Genomic DNA, 20,898 nt, shown 5'->3' with positions numbered 1-20,898 from the left:
TTCCTTACCCATAAACGGTCACTTCCCTTTCCTCCTCTCTCCAGCCCCTGGCAACCACTAACCTACCTTCCGTCCATAGGGAAATTTCATATAAAATTTGACTATTCTGGACATTTCATATAAATAGAATAATCTATGATCTGGATTCTTCTGTGCCTGGATTCTTTCAGTATGCTATGCTTTCAAGGTTCATTCACACTGGGGCATATATCAGTACTTCATTTCTTTTTATGGCTGAACGACCAATTATACAATATACCACATTTTGTTTATCCACAGTCAATGATGGACATTTTGGTTGTTCTCATTCTTTGGCTGTTATGAATAGCACTGCTATGAACATCTGTACACAAGTTATTGTGCACACACATATTTCCAGTTCTATCCAGTACATACCTAGGAGTAGAACTGCTGGATCATATAGTAACTCTATGTGTAATTTTCTGAGGCACTCGGGTGATATCTTAATGTAATTCCATCCATCTGTATGTCTGTTACTGGTTCCTCTAGTGAAAATGTTACTTCCATCAGTATCGAAAGCCTTTCTATAAACAACCAGGAGTAACATCCATTACTTTCCCAATTGCTGTGTGGGCTGTCTTTCTAACACTAAAGGAAACTAGACTTATCTGACACCAGGTCAGTCTCATCAGTGGCTTCCAGTAGTTCAAGCTTTTCTAGCTGCCTTCAAACTAAGTGGAGGTATAACTGAGAATTGTCATGGTGAGGAGAGTGGGTTGCTGTGACCATGAAGGATGGGTGGTAACAGACAGGGCCTTGGTTCAACTGTCATGTTCCAGGCACCAACCGGGTCCAAAACCTAGATATTTTCAGTAGATTGAGAGACTGTGAGTCTCTAGATCAGCAGTTGGCAATTACAGCTCATGAGCCAAATCCAGCCAGCTGCCTGACTTTTTAACACCTACAGGTTAAGAATTATTTTTACCTTTTTAAAAGATTACATTTTAAATAGTTATCTAAGTACCTATATATGACATCTTCAAGTCATGTGTGGGCTCATGAAGCCTAAAATAGTTACTATCAGATCCTTTAAGGAAAAATTTGCGGACTCCTGCTCTAAATGATACTCACGCAAATTAAGCTCCGTTCAAATCAATGAATAAAGCAGAACACTGTTATTCTCACTAGAGATATCTAGAAACCAGAGAACACCCAACCCTGGATGTTAAGTTACCCAGAAAGTGACTCAGAAAGCTAGTAAACGCACAGAAACAAAATAGGAAAAGCTGCAGGCACACATTGGACAGGGACGGTGAGTTAGGTCATCAAAATGCTGGGACATTTCAATAACATATTCATTCCTCATGATAGAAAACACCTCGCTAGTAACTTTATAGTTTGTTTTTCCCTATCTACTTTATCTGGAGAGTGCTAGACTTAACACTTTAACACAATTTGCTTGACCAACCCATCCTCCCCCATCCTCATCCTTTTCCTCCTTGTTCTGACCAATTCTCTTTTCACCTTCCAAGTGTCAACAACAAATTGTATTCCCTTGGCCATCAGTACTGCTGCCTCCCCCTACTATGAGCTGAATAACTTACACAAATGCTTACAGCTCTAGGTATCTATCATTATTGCTGCATGCAAGGTAATATTAAACCTATCAACCTGTAATAAATTACTGTAGAACCCCTTTCTTATCCTGCTTAAAAGGGGAAAATGAATCTCATTCTCTGCTAACCAAAATGTTTTCTCTAGTCCCCACAGCTTCTCAAAAGTAATGGCAGTGGACTGTTATGACACACTCATCCCTCGGTTTCATCCCAAGGTAGACAATGCCCACCTGATCATAACGTTTCCTATTTTTCTAAAAAGTCAGGATTATCTACTCTTACTATTGGAATTTCAAATCCTTCAGTAAAAGAAGTTCATCCGTTGGCATTTGATCTCTTCTATAAAGATGAAAAAGAAGACAAAAGGTCCTGCTCTGCCACAGGCTTCCCTTATGAACTGTCCTTTTTCTGTTATACGTAGGTATCCTCGGAAGCTCCTTTCTATCGAAGGCAACACTGGATGTGGGGAGACAACACTTTTCAGTCCTTGCTCTACTCAGACCTTCTTTCTCATTTTAATCTATTATTCTTATTCGGTTTTGCTATTTTAGTATCCTAATGGTCCTGCCAAATTGCCTCTCTTTAAAACTTTCCCATTAGCCCTCCAGTTCTCAGTAGAGTTCTGGTCTCAGCAAAAAATAGCCACATCTCCTTTCCTGGCCTTCCTATATGCCTGTTTCAGTTAGTTCCTGGGCCTCTTTTTTGAACCGCCGCCAATTTTGGGGGTTGTTTGAGCAGAGAACTCCCTCACTATGATCGTGTGTTAGCCTAAATTACTTTACCAGCTCCCAACTGTGGAGAAACTACATTGAAACAGGATGGGGTGGGCAATTTATGGACAATACAGATAAGAAGCTTACCTACACATTCTTCTAAAATATAATTTCATCTTCCAGAAGACAGTTCAATAAAGGTCTGAGAGTTTAAACTACACACACACACACACACACTCACACACACACATATATACACACAGTGTGGTTTTTTTATTCCAATAACAAGTCATCGGTAACAAACCAAAACCACAGTCTAGTCTCTAGTCTGAATATCAGAGATTCTCAGACCATCTTTTCCCCACACCTCCATGCAGTACAGAATTCTCTTCGTTATCAGTATGATAAGAAGCTCTCAAAAACTCTCCTCCCATCACCTTCTAAATTTAGAGAGCCTCTAAAATATATATTAAATAAAACTCCAAGGAGTAACTCTTTTTGATTTTTTAAATTAAGATTAGAAAAATATTACACACCGTGGGATATTCACACAGAATCAGCTGTAAAGCACTTAAGTCGAAGAAGCTTTAAAAAGAAGATGGACACATCCATGTGCAAAACGCACATAACCTGAAAGTTGTTTTGCTTGAAGGGCAAGGAGATAATCTACATGATTTCTCCACTCTTCCCTCTTTAAAATCCTCGTGGTTTGCTTTCCTCAACGTCTCAATAAGCCTCGTCAAACTATTGCTCTGAGGGTCCCAGCCTCAGAACACTGAGAATTTCCTCATAAGATGCAAAGTGGGACGTACAAATCTTATATTAGACACTCTTCTTGTTCAGTGACCAATTCTGAAGGAGAATCAAACACTCTAGAATAATGACCAGTTCTGGGAGGTGCAGGTGGGCCCCGAGAATCAAATGAACACAGATACAGATGTCTAAAATGCCAAGCAGTAGTAAAAATTCTATCTCAGCTATTCACACAACTCGTGGTGATGAAAGATGGTTTTTTTCAAGCTCGCAACTGGCATTCTCTTTCATTACTTATGGAGCAAGCAATCAGTCAACGTGAGACCAAGCAGGAAGCTCCTGGAATGAGCACGCGCGTCTCGCTTTCGCCTTTGAATGGTCTGCCGCCTCACTCCAGGACGCTTTCTCCAGATGCTGCCAGGAGACACTCTGTAATACCTAAACCACAAATCATCACATTCCCCACCCTTGGAGCCAGGGCTTGTCCTTGAGCTTCCCACACAGTGAGATATTAACCAAGCTGGCCACTGATACAATAGCTCTTTACAAATTTAGAGGAAAATCTGTCACGCCATCTGCTTGATATACTAAAAAGTGGACCTCATAACAAAAATACCCACAGTAGGTGCACTCAGAGAATAACGCAGGACAACTCAGACATTTCGCAAGGAATGAAGCCCGGCTAACTTACAGTTTTATCAATGCAAACATGTCAGGCATACAACTGTATCTAAAATTGGAGCAAGTGTGTCTCAGAAATGGCACCATCTCACAGACACAGAATTACGGGCAGGTCACTTCAGATCCTTTTCCAACCTCCGAGAAAACTGCCTTTCCTCGGGATAAGGACACTGTGCTGTGTCACTGTTTTAGGGACCAAGGTGTTGTTTTGTTTTGTTTTTAATACTTCTTAAAATTTATCTACTGTGACACACTAAAGCCATCTAAACTGTACAAAGTGTTTCCAAACTATGATACTGTAACTTAGAAAAATGATCGACTGCACTATACTCACACTGAAAAGGTGCCGCAACTTGATCCGGCCCATATCTTAAAGGGAACGACCCCTCAGTGGCCTGTTCTCCCGAAAGCATCTTCTGGGCTGCAAAGTACTTGGGCTTGAGCACATACTCCTGGGTCTGGCCATGACGAATCATCACGTTCTGTGAGGAAAGGGGTGTCACTCTGGGGAGAAACAAACCGAGGACAAGGAAATAAATAACAGACATTTAAAAGTCAACTAAGAAGGAAAGAATAAGAAGTTAGTTAAACTTAGAAAGGAACATACATGCCATGCCAGGCTCAATTTTTCCGTCCCGTACTGTAGCCGACCATTTATAATATACAAGGGACTAACAGCTCACTTACCCTTGGAAACCTCCAACATAAAAGTCTGCCTGTCTAGTCAAGAAGACTAAGGATAAACAGGCTATCATGGGTGGATTCTAACGGAGGATTCAGAGCACAGCTACCAATATGCCGTCATGCAAAACGCATGACATTTATATTTAAAGACAACGACATATATAAACAGGTACATAGATTATAAAGGTGTATTTTATGCATACTGACAAATAAGTAGGCGGCATTGGAAAATGGGAAGAAAATAAAAGGGGAGTAAACTACAGAATGGGGATTATGTAAGAACGCCAAGCTCCATCATTTAAGCAGAACTAAACAACAGAGCCTGTAGAGCATGCGCAGAGAGCTTCCAAATGCTAGAAGGGAAGATGCTCAACATCTTTGAGCCTCACTTTCCTAATCTGTACCATAGAGCCTCTGCCACACAGGGCTAAAAAAAAAAAAAAAAGCTTGTAAAAATCTGAACACACAAAACTGGAAAAAATAATTTAATTACCTTTTGAAATATAAACGATGATGATGACAGGGAAAACAGATGCTCAGCTTGTTCTAGTTGACATTTAAATATTTTATGCTGATTAAAACTGAACTAGTCAGGTTAAATGCTTTACAATTACTAGTTTCTAAGAATTATAAGAATAAGAAGAACTAATCATAATCTCGTTATTTCTTCAATAACATGAGTCAAGATCTCTGGGGACTCCTGAACGCGATTACTGTGTTTTCACCCTCCTGGCCCAACCCTTTATTTTCTATGACAGTTCTCTTCTGCTGTATGTAATGTGTACTTTAAAATAATAAGCTTCACCCAGATTTAATCATTCCCAGAGGGACAGAAGTGAATCATTAGCCAAGTAAGACTAATAAATAATGAAGAATATAAAGAAGATAGACCAACCAATTCCAGAAAATGCTGAATTGCTACTAAAATTGTTGGGATAGAGCATTTTAGTGGCAAACTGAGCCTTTGGAAGGAAACCTGCTCTCCGGTGGAATCTTAAATTTATCAACTGTTTCACATTAAAGCCAGCTAAACAGAACAAAGTCTTTCCAAACTATTTTACTATAGCTTAGAAAAACAGTTGACTGAGCTATATTCACACTGATAGGTGCCACAAAACCAGAAAGACTGCCCCAAATGAGGGGCTCTGAATAACAAGAGGAAATGACACTACAACAGGTATGAAAGGTAAATTGTCAGATCATGAAAGACATAATCACACAGTGTCTCATCAAAAGTAGCAACAGAGTTTTGAAGTCTATTCAATTTATCTAGTTGAGGCTGGTGAATGAGCTACTCAGTAGGACGAGGCGTCCATGAAAAGGAGGGAAAAAAAGAAGCTGGGATTAAGGATGCTTCCCTATAAACCAGCCAGTGATCTAGGTCTATCACTTTAAATCCTGTAGTCGCAGGAAAGCCTAGGAAAAATCCATCTAGGGCCTGGATTTTCCCAGACACAATGCCTTGGAAGAGCACCCCCTGATGATTTAAATTACCGAAAGCCTAAGGCTTCACATTGTAAACATTTTTGTTTTGATGATGTAAGTGTTGGTTTGAACTTTAAGTATGTTTGTTTGGGATGGAACAGAAAGTAAAACAGCTGAACGCATCTGGTGGAGTTGATAAGAGCTACACGCCTACTCTGCCAGCCTCATGAAAAGGGGAAGCTCTCCTCTTCTCAGGGGCAATTCGCTCCCCGGTTATGCTGTCACCTTGTCACTATGCTGCTGGCACCGGCTAAGAGAAGTACAGGCTCACTCCTGTTCAGAAGGGGACAGCCCAGCCTTCCAGGAGACCTTGTGGCTGTGACTACTAATTCCTGCTTTGACCACTGCCAGGTAGGTGAGACGGTGGGGTCTGCCTTCTAGTTGAGGTCCTCCCCTCTCTCCCCTCTGAATCAAGGAAGCGAGAGGCAGCAAGAAATGAGCTGAAAGCATATGTATATACGGGTTCTTTCTCCCTAAACATAACAGAAAGGCAATGAACAAACAAGACGAAGCTGTACCAGGTACAGACCTTGAGCAACAGCCCCCAGCCATCACAAACTTAAGGAAATGAGTCGTTACCAGTGTAATGGTACTTATGTCTTACTATGTAAGTATCCTGAAAGTTACATATTGCAAGCTTGAACCTACACAGAACTGCATTTCCCATTCCTCCACCTCCTTCTCTTTCTCCCAGTGCAAGTGTATAAACATACAGCCTCACAAACACACAGATATATGTGAAAGACTGACGCCACTCTGCATGACAGCCCCACAGAGAAAGAAGCAAGGCCTCCCATGGACAGTGGGCTGGTAGAGGGCAAGTAGAGGAAACTGTCCAATCGTCCAGTCCACAAATACGTATATATTAAGTGTAATCGCCATCCTCCTGCTCTTTTTCATTTATTTCTTCTTTTCATGGTTGATGTCCACCTTTTCCTCTAATTTCAGCATTCACAATTATTTCCACTTTTGATCACTTCTCAGCTTTACAAATATATATCCTTTTTAACTTTTTTTCTCATTCACCCAAGTATTTCATGAAAAATCCCTCTCCATTTCAATTGGGATTTTCTCCTCTCTTTCTGCATTGGGCGGGCGGAGGGGGTGGGGGAGGCTTACCTATCACTAGTGAACATCAGATCTGTCATAGTATTATACCTAATTTGTTTTAAAAGGGTAAACTACAATGTTTGAGAGAAAAATAGTTTTAAAATAAATATTGTAGGAACTCTGGTTTTGGGGCATCTATATATCTGCCCTGCCTCCAAGGATGCTCCTAAAATTATAAGGAATAATAAAAGATATAAATCCAGAGTTGACATTTGGCTGTTATACAACAATACAGCCACACTAGTGATTACAATATTGAAATACTCTGTTCCGATAAACAGCTACTGTCTCAAGCTCCTTAATGCCCCTCCCTGCTCCCTCCACTAGGCTCCCTAAGTCATCCCCTCAATCCCATAAATAAGGAGTTAACATTTAGCAGAGCTGGAGACCTTTGGGTCTCTGCTCCAGCATCACTCCTGATCAGTCAATACCTGTGCCATGCAGGACACTAAATGTGGGTTGTATTACCCACCAACAAACACAAGAGAGACATTTCAATAAATCTGTAAGGGATTCAAAGTGGATTGAGAAATGTTGGAAAAAATAATAAACCATGGCCTAGAAAAATTTTTTTTCTAACTTCTTTTGCTTCAACCTGCAGTTGGCAATCCAGTACACATCCACATACATGTCTGTGTTTTGATATAATTAAAACAAGTTTTACAAAACAATGTTAACCCTCACTATGTGCAGGATACTGATATTTTCTCCTCTGATCTATTTTTTAAATGACAGGCTTGAACTACTATGTTGATTTCTTGACTTCATAGCTCCCTAATGGGCTACAATCAGTAGCTTGAAGGGCACTGGCCGAGAATCAGACTGTGAGGGGTACAGGCACAGAGGAAGCAGTCTTGCTAGGGAGGCACAGGGTAATTCTGGATGCTGAAAGCAAGTAAAGCCAAAGGTGATAATGAGAAAGAGAGCTGGACACAGGTGTCTTAACTAAAAAGTCTATACAGGCGCATGTCAGAGATAGTGCGGGTTTGGTTCTGACCACCGCCATAATGCGAATTTCGCAATAAAGCAAGTCGCACAAATTTTTTGGTTTCCCAGTGCGTAGTAAAAGTTATGTTTACACTATACCATAGTCTATTAAATGTGCAATAACATTGTGTCTTAATAAACATGTATTTACCTTAATTAAAAAATACTTTATTGCTGAAAATGCTAACCATCATCTGAGCCTTTAGCAAGTTCTAATCGTTTTGCTGGTGGAGGTCTCACCTCACTGTTGGTGATAACACAGTATCTGTGAAGTGCAGTAAAGCAAGGTATGCCTGTATGGGAAGGCAACTGTTCTCCCGACTCTGGCAAACAGGACATCTAGAAGTCAAACTTCTACTTCCCTCAGGGGGAATAAAAAAAAGAGTATTTTTCTCTAAAGGTATGGAACTCTGTGGATCAAACCAGAAACTTATCCTCCCCCTCCTAGAGAAAGGCCCTCTCATTCTAGCATTTTGGGATCTCCTACCATAAAGACTGGTTTCCCATATTTTCCCTAACAGCAAGCTTGCCAGGAGCCAGAGAGACAGAGCTCATCAAGAGAATCACCCCAGGAGGAAAAAGGGAGTCATAAGAATGGAAAACATAATTAAGATTTTAGAGACACTTGACTATATGGTGATAAATGCCAATTGGTGGAATGGAAATCAGAAGAGTCCATTCAAATCTGATGGCAGGAACACCCTCCTTCAAGAAGCAGGGTGATGTCAGCAATAGACACACACAGACAGGGAACCCAGGCACCCCACACTCGGCCTTGCAGTGAGTGGTAGATCCACAGACGCAAATATGGCAAATGCTGTAACTGTCAGAAACAACCCATGTTACCAACTTTGGTGATGCAAATCTACAGAATTAGATGGAAGATGCTGGAAAATTCTGGAAGAGGAAGAGGATAAGTGAAGAGAAGATTGCCCTCATCTTACAAAATGGAAGGTCATCAGATAACATTCATGTCCTTGATTGATGAAGTTGACAGAACAAGAAATAAGTTTAAATGTGCTGTTTGAGTTTGCACAGACAGAAACTATGAATATGAAATAAAGACTGAGAGGAAGGGAGGGGGCAAGAAGTGAATAAGCTAAATCTTCATCTCCTAAGGGAGGAAGTTGTCAGAAAACAACTAAAGGGAATAAATCAAGAAATGGCTGGATGGAGGAAATTACCAGAAGGACTAACAGGACCTCAGGTTAAATGAGGGGGTAGGGGAAGCAGGGACAAATGAAACAGAGTCAAGCGACATGAAGGTTTCAAGCCTGGTTGCCCGGAAGTGTATTTCTGGTTCAAGGCCAAGGGGAAAAGAGCAAGCAAAGAAGTATGCAGAGTTATGGCAGTGGGAAGAAAGGGCCAGTCTGTAAGGAAGATAATTATGTTACTTTTAGAGACAGAAATGTGGGACAGATTTTTGGGGAGTAATTAGGAAAAACCCCTGAGTTTAGGAAGAGTGATGTTCTAAGAGGAGCCAACTTCTCCAAAGGCAAAAATGTTTCAGCAGCGAGGACGACCTACAAACGAGGACGCCACAGAAATAAAACAGGGAAATAAAAGATTAAAAAGGTCACTGGGTTGGGTAGTAGATCACTGGTACTATCAACAATGTGGTTTTAGTAGCGACAAAAGTGTGACTGCATTGGGTGAAACACTGGGTAGGTGCTATACTGGTGACACAAGGAAAAGAACAAAAAAAGTAGGCCAGAGGTTAGGGGTATGGCTGGCCATCTGAAGACTTCAATCTGTGGAAACCTCTGTAGCTTTCTTTGTAAGCAGAGGAGAAACAATTGCAGAAAACTTCTTTCCTTAAAAGAAAGGATTAGTCACACACTGTTTACACTGCTGCCTTCAGACTGGCAATTTTTGGCACAAGAATGAACTAAAATTTTCCATATTTCCACTAAATCCATTATTTGACCTGTGGGAGGAGATGGCAAAACACAAGTCCCTTTCGACTTAAGAAAAGGGCTTTGGACCTCACAGAAGGGAAACTCCGACAGGCCATAAAAGCTTCCCACAGAAGGCCAGTCTGACACAATCGAACGCTTTCCCCTATGATTTGCGTACTCAGGTTTATAATCAGGACTAAGGAAAACCAGGAGAGGAAACAGTGCTACAGAAGGAAGCCACAGAAAAGTCAACTCTAGTCTTTCGGGGACAGTTTCTGTCTACAACACTCCAGTGACCTTATGTGCTCAAGTTGCTGAGAAACGTGGGTGAAATCCTCTCAAGAAATGCAAGCCACGGTTTGATGGAAAAAAAAACCTCTTTCTTGCAGAGTTCTCAAGGACAATATGCATATAAGGAAGGATAAAGAAAAAACAAACCTCTAGGAAGATGTCACAAGGCGGTGTCATACACACGCGCACGTGTGCGTGCACACACATAGGTAAAGGGAAAATGCATACATGTCATCCACAATCCCATTCATATGGAATTATCTATCAGACCAAAAGTTAGGAGGTAAAACGCTGCTGATGAGGAAACTAACGGACAGCACATACAGACTTCTAGTCATCGAACAAGGAAGGGCTGGTGTGTGCCAGAATAAACACCGCCGAAGTAAAACGAAATGAGCGAACACAAAGTCATGAGAACAGGAGGAAAGAAAAGACTACATTGAGAATATAAATGTAGGGGATAGACCAATAAAAATTCTTAGAATTAAAATGAGATAAAGACAAAAGGGATTACAAAGGCAGAAGGTGGGGAGGGTATGGAAATTAAGGCAACTTTGGGGGTCATCATAAACAAACATGGTAAACATAACCAAGCAGTTTTGGAACCAACTGTCTTCTACCAGCGGTTCTTAACTGGGGGTGATTTTGCCCCATCCCCGCCCCCCAGGGACATTTGGCATTATCTGCAGACATTTGAAAGTGTCAAGACTTGGAGGCAAGGTGTTCGTATCTAGTGGAAAGCAGCCAGGGATACTACTAAATATCTTATGATGTACAGGACAGTACTTCACACACAAAAAAGAATTATCTGGCAGAAAATGTCAGCAGTTTCAAGTTTGAGAAACACTGCTGTAAACATGTGCTATTATCACCAATTATAACAGACATGTGAGTAAACAGTCAATCGCCTCTGGGAGTAAAAATGAAGAAGTATCTAGAAATGATGGGGCCAAGCACACAAGATTCTAGACTAAAGAAAAAGAGAACTACACAACTCCCTCCTGTGTCTTTTGGAAGTCTCATTAAGTCAGGAAGGTGGCCTGATGTTCAAGATGCCTGGATGGTAATCTGCAAGAAAAGCTAAAATATCACTGAAAATGTAATGGCATGGCAAATAAAGACAAAAACAAACACATTTTTACTAGAACTCCTTGCAGGAATAGTATGGCACATGGTTGGAGAGAACTCTTCGATAAACTACATAGCACTGGGATGGGGGTGTGCCTTGAAGACATAATAGTGGCTTTGGTTATGCCAAGAAGGTCAGTACGTGTTCAGGGCCAGACATGAACTGTCTGGGATAACAACAAAGGCTGAGTGCTGCACCCACAATCCTCCACACCCACCTTTCCCTCTCAGTCTTCAACCTCTCCCAGAGAAATGTCTAACCCAAAGTGCCACATGATTGGCCTCCCAGAGGCATCCCATGTCTCGGAACAGCTCTAATTAGAAAAGATTCTTCTGGACATGACTGCTCTATGAAAACATACAATAAATTCCCTAACCTCTGCAATCTCAAATTCCTAGGAGAGGGGAATACAATAAAAGAGCTGTAACGAAGAAGAGAATAAGAAGCAGAGTGGACAAGGCCTCCTCTTGGGAAGTTTAATAAAATAATCATAACACTTGGGAAATTTAAAGAAAAACAAAGTGGCCTGAAATTAAGTGCTTGAAAATAATGTACATAAATGATCTAAATAGCTTGAAAGTCAGAGGTTGTCAGACTTGATAAAAAGCAAGACCCAACTATAAGCAGCTTACAACAAATCCACTTTAAAAGTACAAATTAGTTAAAAGCAAAAGTATGAAAAAAGACGTAACATCATAACATGAATCAGAAAAAACAGCTGGAGTGGCTACATTAATAACAGGCAGAAGAGATTTCAGAGCAAAGACTATTACACCAAAGATGAAAAGGCTTTTCATACGGATAAAGAGTCGCTTCATCAAGAGGCCATAAAAAATCCTAAACAGCTATGTCCATGATAACAGAGTGATAACAAAATATGATAACAAAATATGTGAAGCAAAAAATTTTTTTTAAATCCATGAGAAATAGATCTTTCTATTTCTAGTTGCAGTTTTCATACCTCCTCTTAATAATTGACAAAATAGATACACAGAAAATTAGTAACTATAAAGACTTGAACAACACAATCGACTTAACCTAATTGACATGCATAGAACATTACACCCAACAACAGCGGAAGATATGTTTTTCAAGTGCATACAGAATATTTACCAAACTAGACCATATTCTGGGCCATGAAAAGTTTCAGTAGTTTTAAAAGATTTGAATCACAAATTATGTTCTCTAGCCATAATGGAATAAAATTCTAAATCAGCAACAGAAAGATCTCTGGAAAACCCTCCAAACATTTGTAAACTAAAAACCACACTTCAGAATGACCAACGGATCAAAGAGGAAATCAAAAGGAAATTTAAAATTATTTTGAATTGAATGACTATGAAAATACAACCTATCCAAATTTATAGGACACTGCTAAACCACTACTAAGGGGTAAACTGTAGTGCTAAATACCTATCTTAGAAAAGAAGAAAGGTCTCAAATCTATGACCTCAGTTTCCACATAAAAAAAAAAAAACCTAGAAAAAAATGAAATCAAAATTTTAAAAAATGAAATAAATATCAGAACAGAAATCGATAAAATAGAAAAAAAATAGAGAAAAATCAATAAAACCAAAAGCTATTTGAGAAAATCAGTAAAACTGAGAAATCTTTGGCGAGATTGATTTTTAAAAAATGACAAATCATCTGTATCAGGAATGAGAGGGGTGACATCACTATATAATGAGAAGATCAAAATGTCTAATGGACCAATCTGAAGAAACTCCATTAACCAAAGATAAAACAATTTTAGCATTAGTAAGAATAATCATGATGGACTGAAATATTTTAAATATGCTTAAATGTATTTATTCATTTTATAAAGTCATAAGCCATCTTTGGAAGATGTTAAACAACTCATTATTTGAAAACTGGTCAATAAAAGGAAAGAATCAAGCATATTATACATCTATATGATTGTGAATTTTATGTATCAACTTGGAGGGTGTTTTTGGATGAGATTAACATTTAAATCAATGGATTCCCCTCCATAACGTGGGTGGGCCTCATCCAGTGAGTTCAAGGCCTTAACAGAACAAAAAGACCAGCCTCCCTCTTATTGTGCAGCAAACTACTTTTGAATTTTACCTGCACCATTGGTTCTCCTGGGTCTCCCACCACCTGTCGGCCTGCGCTTCAGATCTGGACTCACCAGCCCCCAAAATCACGTGAGCCAATTTCTTATAATAAATCTCTTTCTATATAGATACACACATATGCTACTGATTCTGTTTCTCTGGAGAAGCCTAACATATAATATACCCTGCTACTTTCTCTATACAAACTGAACCTCAACCAAATAACTGGGGGAAGGAAATTTCTGTTTGGAAACTTTTTCCAGTAAAAAAAAAAAAAAAAAACAAATGATAGAATTAAAACACCATCATCTGCAACCTGTAATGAAATGTAGGCAGTGATCACCAATGGCTCTTAACATCACAAAAAGACAACATGTGACCCTCGATGGAAGAATACACCATCACTTATAAAGTAGTCCAATCAATAATCAAACCTGAATCTGAGCAAGCCTCTATTATTTACAGGAAATTCTGAGGCAGAGTACCTGTTAATACCACGAGGGTTCAAAATCCACAAAATTTACAGTTTCTTCAATGAAGAAATTTCAAGGGAAAAAAGAGAGGGTAGAAGTATTCACATATTAAGAGAAATCTGAGAGACATATGAATATGTTGCAATGGATGAACATTTTTTGATCCTGATTTGAACAAATAAGCTGTCAAAATCTTGTGAAACAATTAGGAAAATTTAAATACCCAGACTTTTAATGATATTAAGTAACTACCTTAGGTGGCATAATGGTCTTGAGGTTAGTTGTTAAAAGCCCTTATCTTTTATAGATGCATACTGAAATATTTGCAGATTGGCTTCAAAATAATCAGGGGGAGGAGGGAAAGTGGGTAGGAGTATAACTGAATACAACTGGCTGAGTTAATAATTATGAAAGCTTGGGGATGGATACTTTGGGGGGGTTTTGATGCTATTTTCTCTATGTTTTATGTTTAAACTATTCTGTACGAGTTTATACAATGTAAATACATGAACTTATCTTTTGTAATTTGTAAAATGTGTATCAAATGAGATCATGTATTTATTTACCAGTACTTGGAAAAGCAGAAAACATTAAATGCGTGTGAGCAAACATTACTTATTTTTCACCGAAAGAAAAAAGAGGAGACAAAGAAAGAGCAAGAGCGGGAAAAAAAGAATAAGAGATAAATTACGGTCATGCACATCCCCTCATTTATTCTATTTTTAATTATCAAAGCTCCATGCTCATGAGGCAGATATCCTCTCTGCCAAGGAGGAGGTAACTATTCAAAAGTTCTGAAAAGCACAGAAGACTAAAATCATCAAAACCTTGAAATGAGTAAGTTATTTAGCAAGTAACCATGGAAGGAAATATTGTTAACAGCTAAAGTCCTTAGCTTTGTCAAAAATGAGCAGCTACATTTGGTTACTTGGGACAGGGTCCCCGAACACAAATTAAAAAGGAATTGCAGCCATCTCTTATTTATCTAAACTAAGAGAGGCCAGAGAAAATCTAAATACAATCCAAGAAAATTCCAAACTGTAAACAATAATTAAGGCTTTTACCCTATTGGAGAAGTGCCAATTTCAAGGCTTTTGAAACAAACTGTAGGAACCAAATCCTAAAACTACCATTTATAATGAGAAGAAAGGGAAACGGCTCAATTTCCTCAATGCAACATAAAGGTAATGATATCTGCCTCATAAAGTTAATGTGAAGAAAAACAGGAAATGTAATTTTCAAAAAATGTGTGAAAATCCTTAGCATGGCACCTGATGTACACAAAAGGGAGTGAGACTCTTTCATTCCTCCACCAATAACGGGACAGCACAAAAACCGAATTTCACCCTTCTGAATTAGTAGAGTTCCCATTCAGAGACTGTCCAAATATCTGAAGTTATTTATAAACAATGAGCTCGCAATTTATGCTTCCATTCAACAATTCCAAGGTCAGTTATTCATACTGTTACATCCACAAGGAAAACCTTCCATGAGGTTGCAATAGAGTCAAGGAACCCAGCACACCACAACCCTATAGAACATAGTTTGACAGTTCATCAAAAAGCTAAACAAAATGACCAAATGATCCAGCAATTCTACTCCCAGATCTGTTCATAAAAGAGTGGAAAACAGGGACTCAAACAGATACTTGTACACCAACGTTCACTGCAGCACCATCATGAGAGCCAAAAGGTAGAAACGATCCAAGCTGTTTCCTTCGACAGCTGAATGGATAAACGAAATGTGATATATACACATATTAGAACATGATTCAACCAAAAACAGGAATGAGGTTCTGATACATGCTACAACACCAATGAACCCTGAAAACATGATGCCAAGTGAAATAAGCCAGACACAAAAGGACAAATTGTATATGATTCCACTTATATGAGGTACCTAGAATAGACACATTTAGAGAGACAGTAAAGCAGAGGTTACCAGAGAATGAGAAGGGAGTTGGAACGGGGAGTTATTGTTTAACAGGGACAGAGTTTCTGTCTGCGGTGATGAAAAGCTCTGGAAACAGGACAGGGGTGATGGTTGCACAACAGTATAAATGTAATTAATGCCAATGAATCGGACACTTAAAATGGTTAAAATGGCAAAGTCTGTTATATACATTTTATCACAACTTAAAAATTCTACATTAAAAAGACCTCGGATTACTTAAAAAAAAAAAAAAAGGCACTGCAGTGAAAGAGGGAGGAAAAAGTCAAAGTCAGGTTTCTTACCCCATTTCCCACTCCCACCCCCTCCAGCCCCAGTTATTCAGTATTTTCAGATGATACAATAAAAGGATTGTTCATCTTGGCCGATTCCAAATATGTTTTTGTCCCCTTTTAGACAACTGTTTAGGATGCCAATTCTATAGTAATAATCAGGTATATAGCTCTATCCCTCATATCGTCATTTCAATCATTTTTTCCTTCCACTCCCTGAACCACATTATGAAATTTCAGCCTCTATGACCACAACACATTATGGTCTCCAATGACCCTCTTTTGACAGCACTGTAAGGAATTAACAGTTTGCCAGATGTGGGAAGTAACCTCTCTCCACTTGCCTGGGAAGCCTTTCATACCTAACTTTGTTTATTCTTCAAGTTCTTCATTGTTGTACCTATTGTACTGACATGATTTTTTTTAGTCAACTCCTCATCATGGACTCTAATGGCAACAGGAAGAAATAGTTGTGGTTTTTGGTTTTAGATGCTAACTTTATACATGCCCTCTCGATACCTGTAAATCTGGAAGAATGGAAAATCTAGTGGAAACATGTCAAGACGGTGTTCTTCTACAATTCCCCTCTTCCTAGCCAGCGTCTTTCTTGTATTGAGCTCTGTGACAGGCATCTAGAGAGAGTCAAGGATGTGTACGGCTGGTACAAGGATCCAAGAGCTCACTTCTCCAGGATGGGGCATCCACAGTGCTCAAGATGGCGGAAGGATAAACAGCACTGAATCGGTTTGGGGAAATTCAAATTGTTCTTCTGCCTGTGCCACTGGATCAAACATCAAAGTCCTCTAAGTCTCAGTTTCTTCATTTATGAAGTGTAGGGCTGTAGGGCTCTATAAAATCACCTCCATCCCCAGGCTCTGAAATTCAGTTATAAGCACATCAAGAACTATAGCTCCAAAACTGGTCTCTAGTCACACCAAAAAATATTTCATATGAGAAAGTATTTGTTTAATGTGGTATACATGTAGATATCTGTTCAAAGTAGCAAGAGAATCTCTCAAGATTTTATTTTCCCACATTCAAGCAAAATAAAATAAAAAGGGAAAATTCTTACAATTTTTAAGGTGAATGCAATAAACTCTGTTTTTCCCAAATGGTCTTTTTTTTTTCTATTACAATTGCTGCTAAACTAGGTCACCTAAGTAATAAATATTGAAAGCATTTAACCAATCTCAAACATCTGTTCCAATCTTCTTTTAGGGCTTTATCCAGCTGAAATAAAATATCTACTTCCCTACAGGACCTGAAATATCCACACTGCTAGAAATGTTGGTTTTTTCTAAAGCCAATATACCTGGTGGAAAAAAAAAAATGACTATTTCAATATGTGTGAATGACAACAAGAACAAAACTATATGAGAGGCAGCAAAATACAATCAATTAAATCTTGCCACACTGGATATCCCTATACTAGGATGATAGGGTTCATAACAAATTTCAGTTGGGCATGTTCCCAATTTAAGCCCAGGCTTCGTAGGTCCATGCAGAGCCCATGGTGAAGGTATGTCTCTCTAGTTTCCATATATGCTAGGAGAGCTTCGCCCTATTTGCACTGGAAAGTCTAAACAAATAATTCAAATTTGACTTTGGGAAAACTGTATTGAGTTTAAAAAATAAAAATGACTTGCATATAGAAAAAGACACTATAAATAGAGTTAATAGTTAAATAAGAGATTAGAAAAGATATCTGTAATGCACATGAAAAATATCTATGTTCGATACAGAAGTGTCTCACAAATTAGTAACAAAGCAAACAGTAACCCAGTAGGATCAAAACAAAAACCAATAGGAAAACAGACAAAAGACAGGAATAAGTAATTTACTGAAGAGTAAATCTGAAACACTATGACATCCCAACCTCACGAGTAATGCAAACTTAAGATTGTATTTGGCACCCACTTTGCTAAATTTTTTCAAATTACCAAAATCTGAATAAAAATGACAACTACGGCTGACAGGGATCAAAAGTGTAAGAAGGATGATATTCTTAGGCTTCACTACTGGAAATGTGAATTGTAACAGAATGTGGAAATCAATCTAGAAAAACAAATTCAAAATAAACACACCCTTGACCTCGTAATCACATTCTTTATAATTTAAAAAAAAAACAAAAGACTAATATGTAAGGATATATATTTAACATGTTTATTGAATTACTGTTTACAATAGCAAAAAAGAAAAAACTACTGGAAACCAAATGTCCATTAACAGAAGAATAATTCAATGAATCAGCACATTTACCTTATGGAATATTATATAACCATTAAAGATGAGTTATGTCTATGTTATGGAGGAATTTCTATAACCTATTTTAAGCAAGATCAAGATGCAGAAACATTTACATACTATGACCCTACTGCTTATTAAGCAATTTAAAAAGCTATACATGACTATATGGTCATTAAAAAAAACAGGTTATCCACCAGATTATTAATATTAGTTATCTGTGAAAGGAAGTGGTACAGTTTAAGTGGGGAATATTGACAGAAGCTAAAAATCAAAATCAAATAAAATTGAATATAAATATGTCCATGATTTTTTAAAAGCATGCGGTGGTATTCCAGTCGTATAAAATGTTATGTATATGTCATAAACAGATGTATAATCAAACAAAATAATAATCCTAATTCTAGTACATCTCATTTTATTGTCATTACAGTAGTCTCCAAACTAGGTACTATACCCAAAATGTACAAAGTATAATGCTGTGATCAAGAAACTACAAGCACTTTATCTACTTTTATGTTTATTGGTATTTTATGTCATCCTTTTTGTCTTCTATTTTTGAAAATGGCTTATTACACTGATAGTATATTAGCTCAAAAGTTTATACACTGTCTATGGCCATGCCACCCTGAACAAGCTCAATCCCATCTGAACTCGGAAGCTAAGCACAGTCGGTCCTGGTTAGTACTTGGATGGGAGACCACCTAGGAAGACCAGGTGCTGTAGGCATAAAAAAAAAACGAAAAAGAAATAAGGGATTGTGAGCTGACAAGGTCCTTTCAATCTGTGAGGTCAACCAAGAGTTGCCTCACCTTAATTAAATAAAAAGAGAGAGAGAGGGAGAGGGAGAGGGAGGGAAGGAGGAAGGGAAAAAGAAAAAGTTTATACGCTAAGAAACAGCGTGCACAATAAGACGTTTTCTCTGATATAGGTGTGTGAACTATTTGGAGACCAGGTGGGTACATTTAATCAGGATGATTCTATTGAATTGACAGACATAGATCAGCGCCCTCTCCCCTCCATCCCTAACCCTTCTACCAGATTAGAGTCTCCAAATTATAAGAGAAGGATCTCTTAGAAGTTAAAAATTTTTTAAATCTTTTTTCCTGCAACTACTTGCTGTTCCTTTTTAATATGTGATGGATCTACATATATATCTATAAATATGACATCTACATATATTGTAAACCTCATACTATTATACTGAGTTCCCTTCTGGTGTCATTCCCCTTAAGCCTGAAAAACTTCCTTCAGAATTTTTTATTGTACAGATCTTCTATAACAAATCATCTCCATTTTCATGTTTCTGAAAATACTTTATTTCGCCTTCATTTTTGACAGGTTTCTCTTTGAACATAAAATTCCACATAGACAGCATGTTTCTTTGGCTATCTTTAGCAAAGTTTACACAGAAGTTTCTTTTCATTTCAAAAATGTTCTACTATTTTATAACTTTCTTTGTTCCTGATGAGAAGTGACCCATCATTGTTCTCCTGTGTACTCTGTATCTTTTTACTCTGGCCGCTTTCAAGATCTTCTCTTTAATTGTTGGTTTTTTGCTGTTTTTCTATGAAGTGCTGAGGGGTGGTCTTCTTTGTATTTATGTTACTTGAGGTTTGCTGGGTTTCTTTCATGGGTGTTTGTTTTCCACCTAACCTGGAAAACTGTTAGCCATTATTTCCCCAAACATTTTTCCAGCCACATTCTCTTCTTGTTTTCTGAGACTACAATTATAGGTGTATTAAATTTGATATTAATTTCTCAATAACAGCACCAAGACATTGTCCATTTTTAATCATTTTTCTCTTTGTTCTCTATAGGGCAGCAGTCCCCATCCTTTTTGGAACCGGGGACCAGTGCTCCTATGAGAATGTAATACTTGATTATATGAGGTGGACCTGAGGCAGTGATGCTAGCGCTAAGGAATGGCTGCAAATACAGATGAAGCTTCGCTTGCTTACCTGCCACTTACCTCCTGCTATGCAGCCGGGTTCCTAAGAGGCCAAGGCCGGTACGCTGCTGCAGGGAATAATTTCTGTTGATATGCCTTCTAGTTTACTTATCCTATCTTATTTCTACTTTTTTTCCTACTTTTCTATTAAAATATCCCATCTTTTATTTCATTATGACCATGTCTTCTTTTAAGTCAGGCATATTTATAATAGCCGCCTTTAAAGTCCTTGTACACTAATTCTAACATCTCAGTCATCTTGGAGTTGTTGTCTATTGACTGCTTCTTCTCTTGACTATGAATCACATTTCCTTTTCTTCTCATGATTGTTATTATGGAAAGGATATAACAAATATTGTTTTGTAGAGGCACTGTATCTTCTTCTGAAGAATGTTGTTTTTTCCACCAGACAGTTACTTGGCCAGATTCAAACTCCAATTCTGTTTCCCTTATGGTGTGCTGTGGCTGGAACTGCTCAGTTCTTTCAGTTTTCCAGCTGCTGCTTTTCACTGGGAACTTCAGAGTCTCCCCACAGATCAGCCAAGAATTTGGGCAGAGTTTATATTCAGATGTAGGAGCTCCCCCTTTTCCTGCCCTCACTTTCCAGCCACAAATGCCATTT

General features: G+C 38.4%; 1 pseudogene; it reads left to right on the top strand.

The window, feature by feature from the left end:
• The first annotated feature begins 18,935 nt into the window (after nucleotides 1-18,935).
• Nucleotides 18,936-19,054, top strand: LOC112478524 (annotated as a pseudogene).
• The last annotated feature ends 1,844 nt before the right edge of the window (nucleotides 19,055-20,898 follow it).

Source organism: Pteropus alecto, unplaced genomic scaffold (genome assembly GCF_000325575.1).
Source record: "Pteropus alecto unplaced genomic scaffold, ASM32557v1 scaffold61, whole genome shotgun sequence".
NCBI classification, from domain to species: domain Eukaryota; kingdom Metazoa; phylum Chordata; class Mammalia; order Chiroptera; family Pteropodidae; genus Pteropus; species Pteropus alecto.
The sequence above is the reverse complement of the archived record's forward strand: the minus strand, read 5'-3'. Positions and strand labels throughout refer to the sequence as shown.